A 15,793-nucleotide genomic window follows, 5' to 3' on the forward strand; every position below is an offset into this window, starting at 1 on the left:
ATCCCGCGGTGCGTCCGACACACAGAAATTTCCAAGGCGGCCAAGGAGCCTCCCCGCATAGCAATCGGGGTGTGAGGTTACGGATGCAGCATTGATAGCAATCGAGGTGGGAGGCGAAGGATGCAGAAGTGAGAGCCGAGGGATGTAGCAGAGATAGCAATCGGGGTGTGTGATGCAGAAGAGATAGCAATCGAGGTGTGCGGTGGGAAGGGCCCAGCAGCCAGAATGCATGAAGCGACGGATGAAGCAGTGATGACAACCGGGCTGTGAGGAGAGGAGGGATGCAGCCAAGAAAGCAATCAGGGCTCGAGGCAAGGGATGCATCAAGGATAGCAATCATGTTGTGAGGCGAGATTCCAAAGGCTAAACGTGAGAGGCTGCAGGGTCGACTCAGAGAGGTCTATGCATGTGAGAGGCTGAAAGCAAGGTCAACTCGGAGCGGTCTATGCATCGGGCGCGCTTGGGGCGACTACCAGTGCCAACCCCTTATCCCGCGACGCGTCCGACAAAGAGAACGTTCCAAGGCGGCAGAGGAGGTTACCAGCCGAAGGATGCAGTAGCAATAACAGGTATAGTTCCGCGGCGGCCGAGAAGACTCACCGCATAGGAATCGGGATGCGAGGCGAGGGATGCGGCGGGAAGGCCCCGACGGCTAAACGGAAGAGGCTGCAGGGCCGCCTCGGAATGGTCCAAGCATCGGACGCGATTGGGACGACTACCAGTGCCAACCCCTTATCCCGCGATGCGTCCGATACACAGATAGTTCCAAGGCGGCCGAGGAGCCTCACCGCATATCAATCGGGGTGCGAGGCGAGGGATGGGGCGGGAAGGCCCCAACGGCTAGACGGAAGAGGCTTCAGGGCCACCTCGGAATGCTCCAAGCATCGGACGCGCTTGGGGCGACTACCAGTGCCAACCCCTTATCCCGCGATGCGTCCGATACACAGATGGTTCCAAGGCGGCCGAGGAGCCTCACCGCATAGCAATCGGGGGTGCGAGGCGAGGGATGGGGCGGGAAGGCCCCAACGGCTAGACGGAAGAGGCTTCAGGGCCGCCTCGGAATGGTCCAAGCATCGGACGCGCTTGGGGCGACTACCAGTGACAACCCCTCATCCCGCGATGCGTCCGATACGAAGATGGTTCCAAGGCGGCCGAGGAGCCTCACCGCATAGCAATCGGGGTGCGAGGTGGGGGATGCGGCGAGATGGCCCCAACGGCTAGACGGAAGAGGCCACAGGGCCGCGTCGGAATAGTCCAAGCATCGGACGCGCTTGGGGCGACTACCAGTGACAACCCCTTATCCCGCGATGCGTCCGATACGAAGATAGTTCCAAGGCGGCCGAGGAGCCTCACCGCATAGCAATCCGGGTGCGAGGTGGGGGATGCGGCGAGATGGCCCCAACGGCTAGACGGAAGAGGCTGCAGGGCCGCCTCGGAATAGTCCAAGCATCGGACGCGCTTGGGGCGACTACCAGTGACAACCCCTTATCCCGCGATGCTTCCGATACGAAGACAGTTCCAAGGCGGCCGAGGAGCCTCACCGCATAGCAATGGGGGTGCGAGGTGAGGGATGCGGCGAGATGGCCCCAACGGCTAGACGGAAGAGGCCACAGGGCCGCCTCGGAATAGTCCAAGCATCGGACGCGCTTGGGGCGACTACCAGTGACAACCCCTTATCCCGCGATGCATCCGATACGAAGATAGTTCCCAGGCGGCCGAGGAGCCTCACCGCATAGCAATCGGGGTGCGAGGCGAGGGATGCGGCGAGATGGCCCCAAAGGGTAGACGGAAGAGGCTGCGGGGCCGCCTCGGAATAGTCCAAGCATCGAACGCGCTTGGGGCGACTACCACTGCCAACCCCTTATCCCGCGATGCGTCCGATACACAGATAGTTCCGAGGCGGCCGAGGAGCTGGGGGATGCGGCGAGATGGCCCCAACGGCTAGACGGAAGAGGCTGCAGGGCCGCCTCGGAATAGTCCAAGCATCGGACGCGCTTGGGGCGACTACCAGTGACAACCCCTTATCCCGCGATGCGTCCGATACACAGATAGTTCCGAGGCGGCCAAGGAGCCTCACCGCATAGCAATCGTGGTGCGAGGTGGGGGATGCAGCGAGATGGCCCCAACGGCTAGACGGAAGAGGCTGCAGGGCCGCCTCGGAATGGTCCAAGCATCGGACGCGCTTGGGGCGACTACCACTGCCAACCCCTTATCCCGCGATGCGTCCGATACACAGATAGTTCCAAGGCGGCCGAGGAGCCTCACCGAATAGCAATCGGGGTGCGAGGCGAGGGATGCGGCGAGAAAGCCCCAACGGCTAGAGGGAAGAGGCTTCAGGTCCGCCTCGGAATGGTCCAAGCATCGGACGCGCTTGGGGCGACTACCAGTGACAACCCCTTATCCCGCGACGCGTCCGATACATAGATAGTTCCAAGGCGGCCGAGGAGCCTCACCGCATAGCAATCGGGGTGCGAGGCGAGGGATGCGGCGAGAAGGACCCAACGGCTAGACGGAAGAGGCTTCAGGGCCGCCTCGGAATGGTCCAAGCATCGGACGCGCTTGGGGCGACTACCAGTGACAACCCCTTATCCCGCGACGCGTCCGATACACAGATAGTTCCAAGGCGGCCGAGGAGCCTCACCGCATAGCAATCGGGGTGCGAGGCGAGGGATGCGGCGAGAAGGACCCAACGGCTAGACGGAAGAGGCTTCAGGTCCGCCTCGGAATGGTCCAAGCATCGGACGCGCTTGGGGCGACTACCAGTGACAACCCCTTATCCCGCGACGCGTCCGATACACAGATAGTTCCAAGGCGGCCGAGGAGCCTCACCGCATAGCAATCGGGGTGCGAGGCGAGGGATGCGGCGAGAAGGACCCAACGGCTAGACGGAAGAGGCTTCAGGGCCGCCTCGGAATGGTCCAAGCATCGGACGCGCTTGGGGCGACTACCAGTGACAACCCCTTATCCCGCGATGCGTCCGATACACAGATAGTTCCAAGGCGGCCGAGGAGCCTCACCGCATAGCAATCGGGGTGCGAGGCGAGGGATGCGGCGAGAAGGACCCAACGGCTAGACGGAAGAGGCTTCAGGGCCGCCTCGGAATGGTCCAAGCATCGGACGCGCTTGGGGCGACTACCAGTGACAACCCCTTATCCCGCGACGCGTCCGATACACAGATAGTTCCAAGGCGGCCGAGGAGCCTCACCGCATAGCAATCGGGGTGCGAGGCGAGGGATGCGGCAAGAAGGACCCAACGGCTAGACGGAAGAGGCTTCAGGGCCGCCTCGGAATGGTCCAAGCATCGGACGCGCTTGGGGCGACTACCAGTGACAACCCCTTATCCCGCGACGCGTCCGATACACAGATAGTTCCAAGGCGGCCGAGGAGCCTCACCGCATAGCAATCGGGGTGCGAGGCGAGGGATGCGGCGAGAAGGACCCAACGGCTAGACGGAAGAGGCTTCAGGTCCGCCTCGGAATGGTCCAAGCATCGGACGCGCTTGGGGCGACTACCAGTGACAACCCCTTATCCCGCGACGCGTCCGATACACAGATAGTTCCAAGGCGGCCGAGGAGCCTCACCGCATAGCAATCGGGGTGCGAGGCGAGGGATGCGGCGAGAAGGACCCAACGGCTAGACGGAAGAGGCTTCAGGGCCGCCTCGGAATGGTCCAAGCATCGGACGCGCTTGGGGCGACTACCAGTGACAACCCCTTATCCCGCGACGCGTCCGATACACAGATAGTTCCAAGGCGGCCGAGGAGCCTCACCGCATAGCAATCGGGGTGCGAGGCGAGGGATGCGGCGAGAAGGACCCAACGGCTAGACGGAAGAGGCTTCAGGGCCGCCTCGGAATGGTCCAAGCATCGGACGCGCTTGGGGCGACTACCAGTGACAACCCCTTATCCCGCGATGCGTCCGATACACAGATAGTTCCAAGGCGGCCGAGGAGCCTCACCGCATAGCAATCGGGGTGCGAGGCGAGGGATGCGGCGAGAAGGACCCAACGGCTAGACGGAAGAGGCTTCAGGGCCGCCTCGGAATGGTCCAAGCATCGGACGCGCTTGGGGCGACTACCAGTGACAACCCCTTATCCCGTGACGCGTCCGATACACAGATAGTTCCAAGGCGGCCGAGGAGCCTCACCGCATAGCAATCGGGGTGCGAGGCGAGGGATGCGGCGAGAAGGACCCAACGGCTAGACGGAAGAGGCTTCAGGGCCGCCTCGGAATGGTCCAAGCATCGGACGCGCTTGGGGCGACTACCAGTGACAACCCCTTATCCCGCGACGCGTCCGATACACAGATAGTTCCAAGGCGGCCGAGGAGCCTCACCGCATAGCAATCGGGGTGCGAGGCGAGGGATGCGGCGAGAAGGACCCAACGGCTAGACGGAAGAGGCTTCAGGGCCGCCTCGGAATGGTCCAAGCATCGGACGCGCTTGGGGCGACTACCAGTGACAACCCCTTATCCCGCGACGCGTCCGATACACAGATAGTTCCAAGGCGGCCGAGGAGCCTCACCGCATAGCAATCGGGGTGCGAGGCGAGGGATGCGGCGAGAAGGACCCAACGGCTAGACGGAAGAGGCTTCAGGGCCGCCTGGGAATGGTCCATGCATCGCACGCGCTTGGGGCGACTACCAGTGACAACCCCTTATCCCGCGACGCGTCCGATACACAGATAGTTCCAAGGCGGCCGAGGAGCCTCACCGCATAGCAATCGGGGTGCGAGGCGAGGGATGCGGCGAGAAGGACCCAACGGCTAGACGGAAGAGGCTTCAGGGCCGCCTCGGAATGGTCCAAGCATCGGACGCGCTTGGGGCGACTACCAGTGACAACCCCTTATCCCGCGACGCGTCCGATACACAGATAGTTCCAAGGCGGCCGAGGAGCCTCACCGCATAGCAATCGGGGTGCGAGTCGAGGGATGCGGCGAGAAGGACCCAACGGCTAGACGGAAGAGGCTTCAGGGCCGCCTCGGAATGGTCCAAGCATCGGACGCGCTTGGGGCGACTACCAGTGACAACCCCTTATCCCGCGATGCGTCTGATACACAGATAGTTCCAAGGCGGCCGAGGAGCCTCACCGCATAGCAATCGGGGTGCGAGGCAAGGGATGCGGCGAGAAGGACCCAACGGCTAGACGGAAGAGGCTTCAGGGCCGCCTCGGAATGGTCCAAGCATCGGACGCGCTTGGGGCGACTACCGTTGCCAACCCCTTATCCCGCGATGCGTCTGATACACAGATAGTTCCGAGGCGGCCGAGGAGCCTCACCGCATAGCAATCGGGTTGCGAGGCAGATTATTGGGAAGGGAACCCCCTGGGATGCGGCTCAAGCAGTGCCCAAAGGGACTGGAATGCGGAATCACATCGAGAGACCCAAATGCTATACGAGGGCTCAAATCGAATTATCGATTTGGCCACGACATGGACGCATCGGAACGACTACCTTTGCCGAACCACTCGCAATTGCATCCATACCGAAACCAATAGACATTTCCGTTAGAGCCCTCGCATAGCATTCGGGAATCTCGCATGCCCCTCTAAATCGACCAATGCTGGCGCTCAACGAAAATCCGAGCGCTACCACCGTTCGAGCGCCAGCATTGGTCGAGTTAGAGGGGCACGGGGGAGAATGCTCCAGTCAACACCTCCCCTATATAAGTTATTTGTCCGATTCTCGCACAACCGTAGTCTGCCTCGTCGAATCAAACAACGGTCCCAGATTCCGACTTCCGTTCCGTAGAGACCCAAAAGCTAGATGGAGGCTCGCAAGAAAGAGAGTCGGCGCATAGCAATCGGGTTTCTCGAACGTTTAGGGACCGAGCTCACTTGCGGATAGGGCAAAATCCGCCAAGCAACCCAAAAGCTAGACGGGGGCTCGAATCGAATCGCCTAGGCGGCCACAACAACGACGTGTTGGATCGACTACCAGTGCCAAACCATTCAGCAAGACTAGTCTGTGTCGAGGCCGGATAGAGATTCTCAGAGAGCGCCCGTATAGCATTTAGGAGACCTGCCGCGTCCCTCACACTCGACAAATGGTGGTGCACGTTTATAAATCCGAGCGATCCCAACCCTTTCAAGCACCAACATCGGTCGAGATAGAGGGGCACGGAGGGGGCTGCGTGAGACAACACAGTCCCCTATATAAGTTATTTGTCCGATTCTCACACATCCGAAGAATGGTCATCAAATCGGACAACAGCCCAAACTTCCGACTTCCGTCCCAGAAAGCCCAAGAGCTATCTAAAACGTTCATGGCCGGAACTCGATCGCGGCTATACCAGTCCGCCAAGCAACCCAAAAGCTAGACTGGAGCTCTAGTCGAATCACCTCTGTGGCCATTGCAAGGACGTGTTGGAGCGACTACCATTGCCGAACCATTCCGCAGGTCGAGTCCATACCAAGGCCGCATAGAGATTCACGATGAGCTCCTGCATAGCAATCAGGAGACTTGCCGTGTCCATCACAATCGATAAATCCTGGTGCAAGATTTTTGCATCCGAGCGCTCCAACCAGTCGAGCACCAGCATCAATCGACATAAACGGGCACGGGGGGAGGATGCTCGAGAACACTACCTCCCCTATATAAGTTATTTGTCCGATTCTCAAGCAGCCGAAGTCTGGTCATCGAATCGGGTCAAAGACCACAACTTCCGACTTTACCCACAATGCAAGTCATCGAATCGAACATCGGCCCCCGAGTCGGACTCCATGCGTATGTCAGGTCATCGGACCCAAATTCCGCCTTCCTGCGCATGGCGGGCCATCAATATCAACTCGGTCATCGGACCCAAACTCCGCCTTTCTGCGCATGGCACGCCTTCAAATCGGTCATCGGACCCAAATTCCGCCTTCCTGTGCATGGCGGGCCATCAACATCAACTCGGTCATCGGACCCAAATTCCGCCTTTCTGCGCATGGCACGCCATCAACTCGGTCATCGGACCCAAATTCCGCCTTCCTGCGCATGGCAGGTCATCGGACACAAATTCAGACCTCGCCAATATGCCTACGTATCGAATCGGTCATCGGACCCAACTTCCGACTTCATCCATACTGTAGGGTCTTTGAGGTTGGCGCGGTGCGCTCAACCCGGGGAGTCGACCCATCGAAGCATACACCTCCCCTATATAAGCTATTTGTCCGATTCCCACACCTGTGTAGTTTGCACCTCTGACCAGGACATCGACCCCAACTTCCGAACTCGACTGCAACGACGGCACCAGCGCCTTGGTGCGCACCTTGCGACGCACAGTCCCAACATTCGCCTTCCTGCACATGGCAGGTCATCGGACCCAAATTCCGACCTCGCGAGTATGCCTACATATCGAATCGGTCATCGGACACAACTTCCGACTTCATCCATACCGTAGGGTCTTTGAGGTTGGCGCGGTGCGCTCAACCCGGGGAGTCGACCCAACGAAGCATACACCTCCCCTATATAAGCTATTTGTCCGATTCCCACACCTGTGTAGTTTGCACCTCCGATCAGGACATCGACCCCAACTTCCGAACTCGCCTGCAACGACCGAACCAGCGCCTTGGTGCGCACCTTGCAACGCACAGTGCCAACATTCGCCTTCCTGCACATGGCAGGTCATCGGACCCAAATTCCGACCTCGCGAGTATGCCTACATATCGAATCGGTCATCGGACCCAACTTCCGACTTCATCCATACCGTAGGGTCTTTGAGGTTGGCGCGGTGCGCTCAACCCGGGGAGTCGACCCAACGAAGCATACACCTCCCCTATATAAGCTATTTGTCCGATTCCCACACCTGTGTAGCTTGCACCTCCGATCAGGACATCGACCCCAACTTCCGAACTCGACTAAAAAGACCGCACCAGCACCTTGGTGTGCACCTTGCAACGCACAGTGCCAACATTCGCCTTCCTGCACATGGCAGGTCATCGGACCCAAATTCCGACCTCATGAGCATACCTACTAATCGAATCGGTCATCGGACCCAACTTCCGACTTCATCCATACCGTAGGGTCTTTGAGGTTGGCGCGGTGCGCTCAACCTGGGGAGTCAACCCATCGAAGCATACACCTCCCCTATATAAGCTATTTGTCCGATTCCGACACCTGTGTAGTTTGCACCTCCGCTCAGGACATCGACCCCAACTTCCGAACTCGCCTGCAACGACCGAACCAGCGCCTTGGTGCGCACCAAAAGTGCGCACTTTTGGAGGGCACTTTTGTGCGCTCCAAAGGTGCGCACTTTTGGAGGGCACTTTTGTGCGCTCCAAAGGTGCGCACTTTTGGAGGGCACTTTTTGGAGGGCACTTTTGTGCGCTCCAAAGGTGCGCACTTTTGGAGGGCACTTTTCTGCGCTCCAAAGGTGCGCACTTTTGGAGGGCACTTTTTGGAGGGCACTTTTCTGCGCTCCAAAGGTGCGCACTTTTGGAGGGCACTTTTTGGAGGGCACTTTTCTGCGCTCCAAAGGTGCGCACTTTTGGAGGGCACTTTTTGGAGGGCACTTTTCTGCGCTCCAAAGGTGCGCACTTTTGGAGGGCACTTTTGTGCACTCCAAAGGTGCACACTTTTGGAGGGCACTTTTTGGAGGGCACTTTTCTGCACTCCAAAGGTGCGCACTTTTGGAGGGCACTTTTTGGAGGGCACTTTTGTGCGCTCCAAAGGTGCGCACTTTTGGAGGGCACTTTTTGGAGGGCACTTTTGTGCGCTCCAAAGGTGCGCACTTTTGGAGGGCACTTTTGTGCACTCCAAAGGTGCGCACTTTTGGAGGGCACTTTTCCTGCGCTCCAAAGGTGCACACCTAGGTGAGCACCTTCGACCACACCTTGTAGCACACCAAACTCTGACTTTCGACTTCATCCGCAATGCAGGGTCTTTGAGGTTGGCGCAATGCGCACAACCAGGGGAGTCGACCCATCAAACCCAACACCTCCCCTATATAAGCTATTTGTCTGATTCTCATACATGCGTAGCCTGCAGGAGCAATTAGGACATCGACCCCAACTTTCGGCTTCTAAACGAAAACAAGGTCTTTGAGGTTGGTGTAATGCGAACAACTAGGGGAGTCAACCCATCAAACCCAACACCTCCCCTATATAAGCTATTTGTCTGATTCTCATACATGTGTAGTCTACAGGAGCAATTAGGACATCGACCCCAACTTTTGACTTCTTAACGAAAACAAGGTCTTTGAGGTTGACGTAATGCGCACAACCAGGGGAGTCGACCCATCAAACCCAACACCTCCCCTATATAAGCTATTTGTCCGATTCTCATACATGTGTAGCCTACAGGAGCCATTAGGACATTGACCCCAACTTTTGACTTCTTAACGAAAACAAGGTCTTTGAGGTTGGCGTAATGCGCACAACCAAGGGAGTTGACCCATCAAACCCAACACCTCCCCTATATAAGCTATTTGTCTGATTCTCATACATGTGTAGCCTGCAACAACGATTAGGACATCCACCCCAACTTCTGAATTCGTCTGCGTTGACCGCACCAAAGGTGCACGCCTTGGTGCTCACCAAAATCCGACTTCCGACTTCTTCTGCTATGCGGGGTCTTTGAGGTTGGCGCAGTGCGCACAACCAGGGGAGTCAACCCACCGAATGCAACACCTCCCCTATATAAGCTATTTGTCTGATTCTCATACATGCGTAGACTGCAGCAATGATTAGGACATCCACCCCAACTTTTGACTTCTTAAACAAGACAGGGTCTTTGAAGTTGGTGCAGTGCACACAACCAGGGGAGTCGACCCATCAAACGCAACACCTCCCCTATATAAAGCTATTTGTCCGATTCTCATACGTGTAGTCTGCAGCAGCGATTAGGACATCGACCCCAACTTCCGAATTCGTTTGCATTGACCGCACCAAAGGTGCACGCCTTGGTGTGCACCTTGGAGTGCACTTTGGTGCTCACCTCGGTGCACACTTTGGTGTGCACCTCGGTGTGCACCAAAGGTGCGCACCTTGGAGCGCACCAAAGGTGTACACTTTGGAGCGCACCACATAGGGTCTTTGAGAGGTTGGCGCAGTGCGCACACCAAGGTGGGTGTTGAGGTGCGTGCCGAGGTGGGTGGGTGCTAGGGTGCGCTCCATGGTGGGTGCCAGGGTGGGTGCGTGCTAGGGTGGATTCCAAAGAGGGTCATAGGGTGGGTGCCAAGGTGGGTTGGTGATATAGTGGGTTCAAAGGTGGGTACTAGGGTGGGTTCCAAGGTGGGTCACAAGTTGGGTGCCAGGATGCGTGGGTGTTAGGTTGGGTGCCAAGGTGGGCTCCTGCGTGGGTGGGTGCTAGGGTGGGTTTCAAGGTGGACGCGAGGGCGGGTGCCAAGGTGGGTAACAAGTTGGGTGTTAGGATGGGTGAGTGCTAGAGTGGGTGCCAAGGTGGGTGGGTGCTAAGGTGGATGCCAAGGTGGTTCACAGGGTGGGTGGGTTCTAGGGTGAGTTCCAAGGTGGGTCACAGGTTTAGTGCTAGGGTGCGTGTCAAGGCGGGTGTCGAGGTGCCTGGGTGCTAGGGTGTGGATGCCAATGTGGGTCATAGGGTGGGTACTAGGGTGGGCTGCAATGTGGGTGCCAAGGTGGGTAACATGCTCGGTTGGTTCTAAATTGGGTGTCAGGGTGGGTGTGCACCCACCTTGCCCGAGGTGGGTGCCAAGGTGCCAGTGTGGGTGGGTGCTAAGGTGGATGCCAAGGTGGGTGAGAAGGTGGGTGATAGGTTGAGTGGTAGGATGGGTGGGTGCCAAGATGGGTCACAGGGTGGGTGCAAGGGTGGGTAGGTGCTAGGGTTGGTGTCAGGGTGGGTGGGTGCTAGGTTGGGTTCCAAGGTGGGTGCGAGGGTGAGTGTCAAGGTGGGTCACAGGTTAGGTGCTAGGATGGGTGAGTGCTAGGGTGCAAAGGTGCCAGGGTGGGTGCTAGGATGGGTCGATGCTAGGGTGAGTGGCAAGGTGGGTCCACAAGTGTCAAGGTGGGTGCCGAGGTGGGTGCCAACTTGGGTTCCAAGGTGGGTGCCAAGTGGGCGACTGCTATGGTGGATGCCAAGGTGGGTCACGGGGTGGGTGCCAAGTTGCTAGGTTGTGTTCCAAGGTGGGTGCCAACGTGGCTGCTAGGGTGCGTGGGTTAAAGGGTGTGTCACAACGTGGGTGCCAGGATGGGTGCGCACCCACACTGGCCAAGACGGGTGCAAGGTTGGGTTCCAAGCCCGGTCACAGGCTGGGTGCTAGGATGGGTGGGTGCCAAGGTGGGCACCAGGGTGGGTGCACCCACCCTGGCCAAGGTGGGTCACGGGGTGGGTCCTAGGGTGGGTAACGGGGTGGGTACTAAGGTGCGTGCCAAGGTGGGTCATGGGGTGGGTGCCAAGGTGGGCACCAGGGTGGGTGTGCACCAACCCTAGCCAGGGTAGGTCACGGGGTGGTTGTCGGGGTGGGCGTCAAGGAGCCAAGGTGGGTGGCAAGTAGCCAAGTTGCGTGCCAAGGTGGGTGTCGGGGTGGGTGCCAAGGATCCAAGGTGGGTGCCAAGGAACCAAGGTGGGTGTCTGGGTGGGTGCCGAGGTGGGAGCCAGGGTGGGTCCCAAGGTGAGTGCAAAGGTGGGTGCCAGGGTCAAGGTGAGTGCCAATGTGGGTTCCAAGGTGCCAGGGTCAGGGTGAGTGCCAATGTGGGTTCAAAGGTGCTAAGTTGGGTGCGAGGTTGGGTGCGAGGGTGGGTGGGTGCCAAGGTGTGCTAGGTGGAAGCCCGGGTGGGTCGGCATCCCATGGGTGTCGAGTTGGGTGCCTGATGGGTGCTTCTTGTCAAGTTTTAGTCGTCGGGACTCATTTCGAGCCTTAGAGGTCGTTTCTTGTCCGGTTGCCCTGTCTTCGACCTGGGAACCCAATTTTGGTCCTCGGGTCCCATTTTTTTTTGTCTCGCATCCCACTTTTGGCCTGTGGCCTTTTCGGGGTCGATTCTCGTTTTGGGCATCAGAGCATGTTTCTTCTCCTAAAACCCAATATTTGTTTATTAAGTCTCGGAACACATTTTTGTTCTCGTGGACCCATCATGGGTCTTGGAACGCATTTGTGGTCCTTGGGTCCCATTTTGCATCCCGAAACTTGTGTTTTGGTGCTTGATCCCTATTTTGGGTGCCCACCTTGCACCAAGTGCGCACCCGGGGCAAACCGAGCGCCTTGGTGCACCGGGGCAAGATCGAGCGTGCACCCGAGGCGCCCCGAACATGCACCAAGGTGCACTCGGCCCACATGTGAGCGCAGGTCGTTGCGCCCGAGGTGGTGTGTGGGCACCGCGTTGCAGACGGGACACTGCACGCACACGACGCCCCGTCCAGGTGCACGCACGTAGGCCGGGCCGGGTGCACACCCGACGCCCTAGCAAGGTGCGCGCACCCGGGCAGGGCTCACACTTGGCGAACGGGGCGCACTTCGCGAGGGAGGGTGTGCACCTCGACGGGGGTGGGTGGCCGGGGTGGATTCGCACGTGGGTCGCGGTTTGCTAAGTACACACTGCGACAAGCTCATAACGGGTGCGATCATACCAGCGTTAGTGCACCGGATCCCATCAGAACTCCGCAGTTAAGCGCGCTTGGGCCGGAGTAGTACTGGGATGGGTGACCTCCCGGGAAGTCCCGGTGTTGCACCCTTTTTTAGTTTTTCGCCGGGCGTCGCAATGCTATTTGAATAAACCTTTTGCCCGTTTGCGTTCTCGTCGGGGCCGGGCCGGGCCGGGGTGCGCTGCCCGCACTACCGCGCGCGCGGGGGCGACACCGAGCGCGCACCCGAGGCGCCCCGAGCACACAGGCCACGGTGCAACCCGGGCGTTGTGCGCGCACCCCGGTGCGCCCGAGGTGCTGCGCGCGCACCCAGGTGAAATCGGTGTGCACCTCGGCCAGTGCGCGCTCGGTCGAGTCGCGCACGTTGGCCAAGGTGCACGGTGATGTTTCTTACTCTAAGGTTCCGCACCAGACGCCCGGGACAGGTGAGCGAAGCTGGGCGGGGCCGGGTGCGCGGCCGGGGCAGGTGCACGCAGCTGGAGAGAGCTTTGGAGCACACCAGAGGTGCGCACCTTGGAGCACACTTCGGAGCGCACCAATGATGCGCTCCATTCAAAAGTTTCCTGAAAAGGCAAAAAAAGTTGAGATTATAGAATTTCCCACTTGAGAGATTGTAAAAAAAAAAAATTTAAAATGAAGGAAACGCGGGTGCCAAGGTGTGCGCGCCCGGGTGCGCAGCCCAGCCAAGGTGTGCGCACCAAGGCGCCCACCCTGGCGAAGGTGCACGCAAGGTGCGCACCCGAGGCAAACCGGACAATTAACCCAACTTTCGACTTCGCGCGCACCTGCGCACCTTGGAGCGCACTTCGGAGCGCTCCTTGTTGCGCACCAATCTTGGGCACCTCGGAGTGCACCATGGCGCCCACCAAGGTGCGCACCCGGGGCAAACCGAGCTCCGACTTCGTGCGCACCTTGGAGCGCACGAAAGGTGCGCACCATGGCGCCCACCAAGGTGCGCAGCCCAGCCAAGGCGTGCGCATCAAGGTGCGCACCCTGGCGAAGGTGCGCACCCGGGGCAAACCGAGCTCCGACTTCGTGCGCACCTTGGAGCGCACAAAGGGTGCGCAACCCAGCCAAGGTGTGCGCACCCCGGGCAAACCGAGCTCCGAATCGTGCGCACCTTGGAGCACACTTCGGAGCCCTCCTTGGTGCGCACCGATGTTGCGCACCTCGGAGCGCACCCGGGGAAAACAATGCAATTAACCCGACTTTCGACTTCGTGGGCACCTCGGAGCGCTCTCGGGTTCGCACCTCGGAGCACACCGAGGTGCGCACCTTTGATGCGCTGCCTTCACCAATTTCCAGAAAAGGCAAGAAAACATTGAGAAGGTGTGCGCACCGAGGTGCCCACCCTGGCGAAGGTGCACGCGAGGTGCGCACCCGGGGCAAACCGGGCTCCGACTTCGTGCACGCCATGCTGCGCACCTTGGAGGGCCATGGTGCGCACCTTGGAGCACACTTCGGAGCGCTCAATGGTGCCCAACCCAGCCAAGGTGCCCACCGCGGCGAAGGTGCACGCGAGGTGCGCACCCGGGGCAAACCGGGCTCCGACTTCGTGCACGCCGCACCTTGGAGCACACTTCGGAGCGCTCCTTGGTGCGCACCAGGGCGCGCAACCCAGCCGAGGTGCCCACCCCGGCGAAGGTGCACGCGGGGTGCGCACCCGAGGCAAACCGGGCTCCGACTTCGTGCACGCCATGGTGCCCACCGCGGCGAAGGTGCACGCGAGGTGCGCACCCGGGGCAAACCGGGCTCCGACTTCGTGCACGCCGCACCTTGGAGCACACTTCGGAGCGCTCCTTGGTGCGCACCAGGGCGCGCAACCCAGCCGAGGTGCCCACCCCGGCGAAGGTGCACGCGAGGTGCGCACCCGGGGCAAACCGGGCTCCGACTTCGTGCACGCCATGGTGCCCACCGCGGCGAAGGTGCACGCGAGGTGCGCACCCGGGGCAAACCGGGCTCCGACTTCGTGCACGCCGCACCTTGGAGCACACTTCGGAGCGCTCCTTGGTGCGCACCATGGTGCCCACCAGGGCGCGCAACCCCGCCGAAGGTGCACGCGAGGTGCGCACCCGGGGCAAACCGGGCTCCGACTTCGTGCACGCCGCACCTTGGAGCACACTTCGGAGCGCTCCTTGGTGCGCACCAGGGCGCGCAACCCCGCCGAAGGTGCACGCGAGGTGCGCACCCGGGGCAAACCGGGCTCCGACTTCGTGCACGCCATGGTGCGCACCAGGGTGCCCACCGCGGCGAAGGTGCGCACCCGGGGCAAACCGGGCTCCGACTTCGTGCACGCCGCACCTTGGAGCACACTTCGGAGCGCTCCTTGGTGCGCACCAGGGCGCGCAACCCAGCCGAGGTGCCCACCCCGGCGAAGGTGCACGCGAGGTGCGCACCCGGGGCAAACCGGGCTCCGACTTCGTGCACGCCATGGTGCCCACCGCGGCGAAGGTGCGCACCCGGGGCAAACCGGGCTAGGACTTCGTGCACGCCGCACCTTGGAGCACACTTCGGAGCGCTCCTTGGTGCGCACCATGGTGCCCACCAGGCCGCGCAACCCAGCCAAGGTGTGCGCACCAAGGTGCACGCGAGGTGCGCACCCGGGGCAAACCGGGGTCCGGCTTCGTGCACGCCGCACCTTGGAGCACACATCGGGGCGCTCCCGGGTTCGCACCGGCGTTGCGCACCGTGGTGGGCACCTCGGAGCGCACCGTGGTGGGCACCTCGGAGCACACCAAGGTGGGCAGCGAGGTGCGCACCTTTGATGCGATGCCTTCACTAATTTCCATAAAAGGCAAAAGAAAACGAGATTTTAAAATTTCCGTTTTGAAAGATAGTGAGAAAAAGGGAATGCTGGTGCCATCTTGAGCCCGCCCTGGTGCGCAGCCCAGCCAAGGTGTGCGCACCAAGGTGCCCACCCTGGCGAAGGTGCGCGCCCGGGCAATTAACCCAACTTCCAACTTCGCGCGCGCCAGGGTGGGAGCGCACCCAACAACCGGGCCTGGGAAGAGCCAATGCGAGAAACCCCACCAAACGCTCTGACAAAAAAAGAGGGGGCGCTCCAGTAACCCCGCTTCGGAGCGCACCCTGGGCAAACCCAGCCAGGGTGCCCACCCCGGCCAAGGTGCAGGCGAGGTGCGCACCCGGGGCAAACCGGGCTCCGACAACGTGCACGCCGCACCTTGGAGCACACTTCGTAGCGCTCCCGGGTGCGCACCTCAGAGCACACCAAGGTGGGCAGCGAGGTGCGCACCTTTGATGC

General features: G+C 60.3%; 1 non-coding gene across 1 annotated transcript; it reads left to right on the forward strand.

Annotated features, from left to right (window-relative positions):
• The first annotated feature begins 12,502 nt into the window (after window positions 1–12,502).
• LOC131862026 (5S ribosomal RNA) lies at window positions 12,503–12,621 on the forward strand. Its single transcript, XR_009361055.1, has one exon. It is a non-coding gene; the product is annotated as a 5S ribosomal RNA (ribosomal RNA).
• Window positions 12,622–15,793: the final 3,172 nt, after the last annotated feature.

The sequence above is a fragment of the Cryptomeria japonica genome, unplaced genomic scaffold (genome assembly GCF_030272615.1).
Source record: "Cryptomeria japonica unplaced genomic scaffold, Sugi_1.0 HiC_scaffold_34, whole genome shotgun sequence".
Lineage (NCBI taxonomy): Eukaryota > Viridiplantae > Streptophyta > Pinopsida > Cupressales > Cupressaceae > Cryptomeria > Cryptomeria japonica.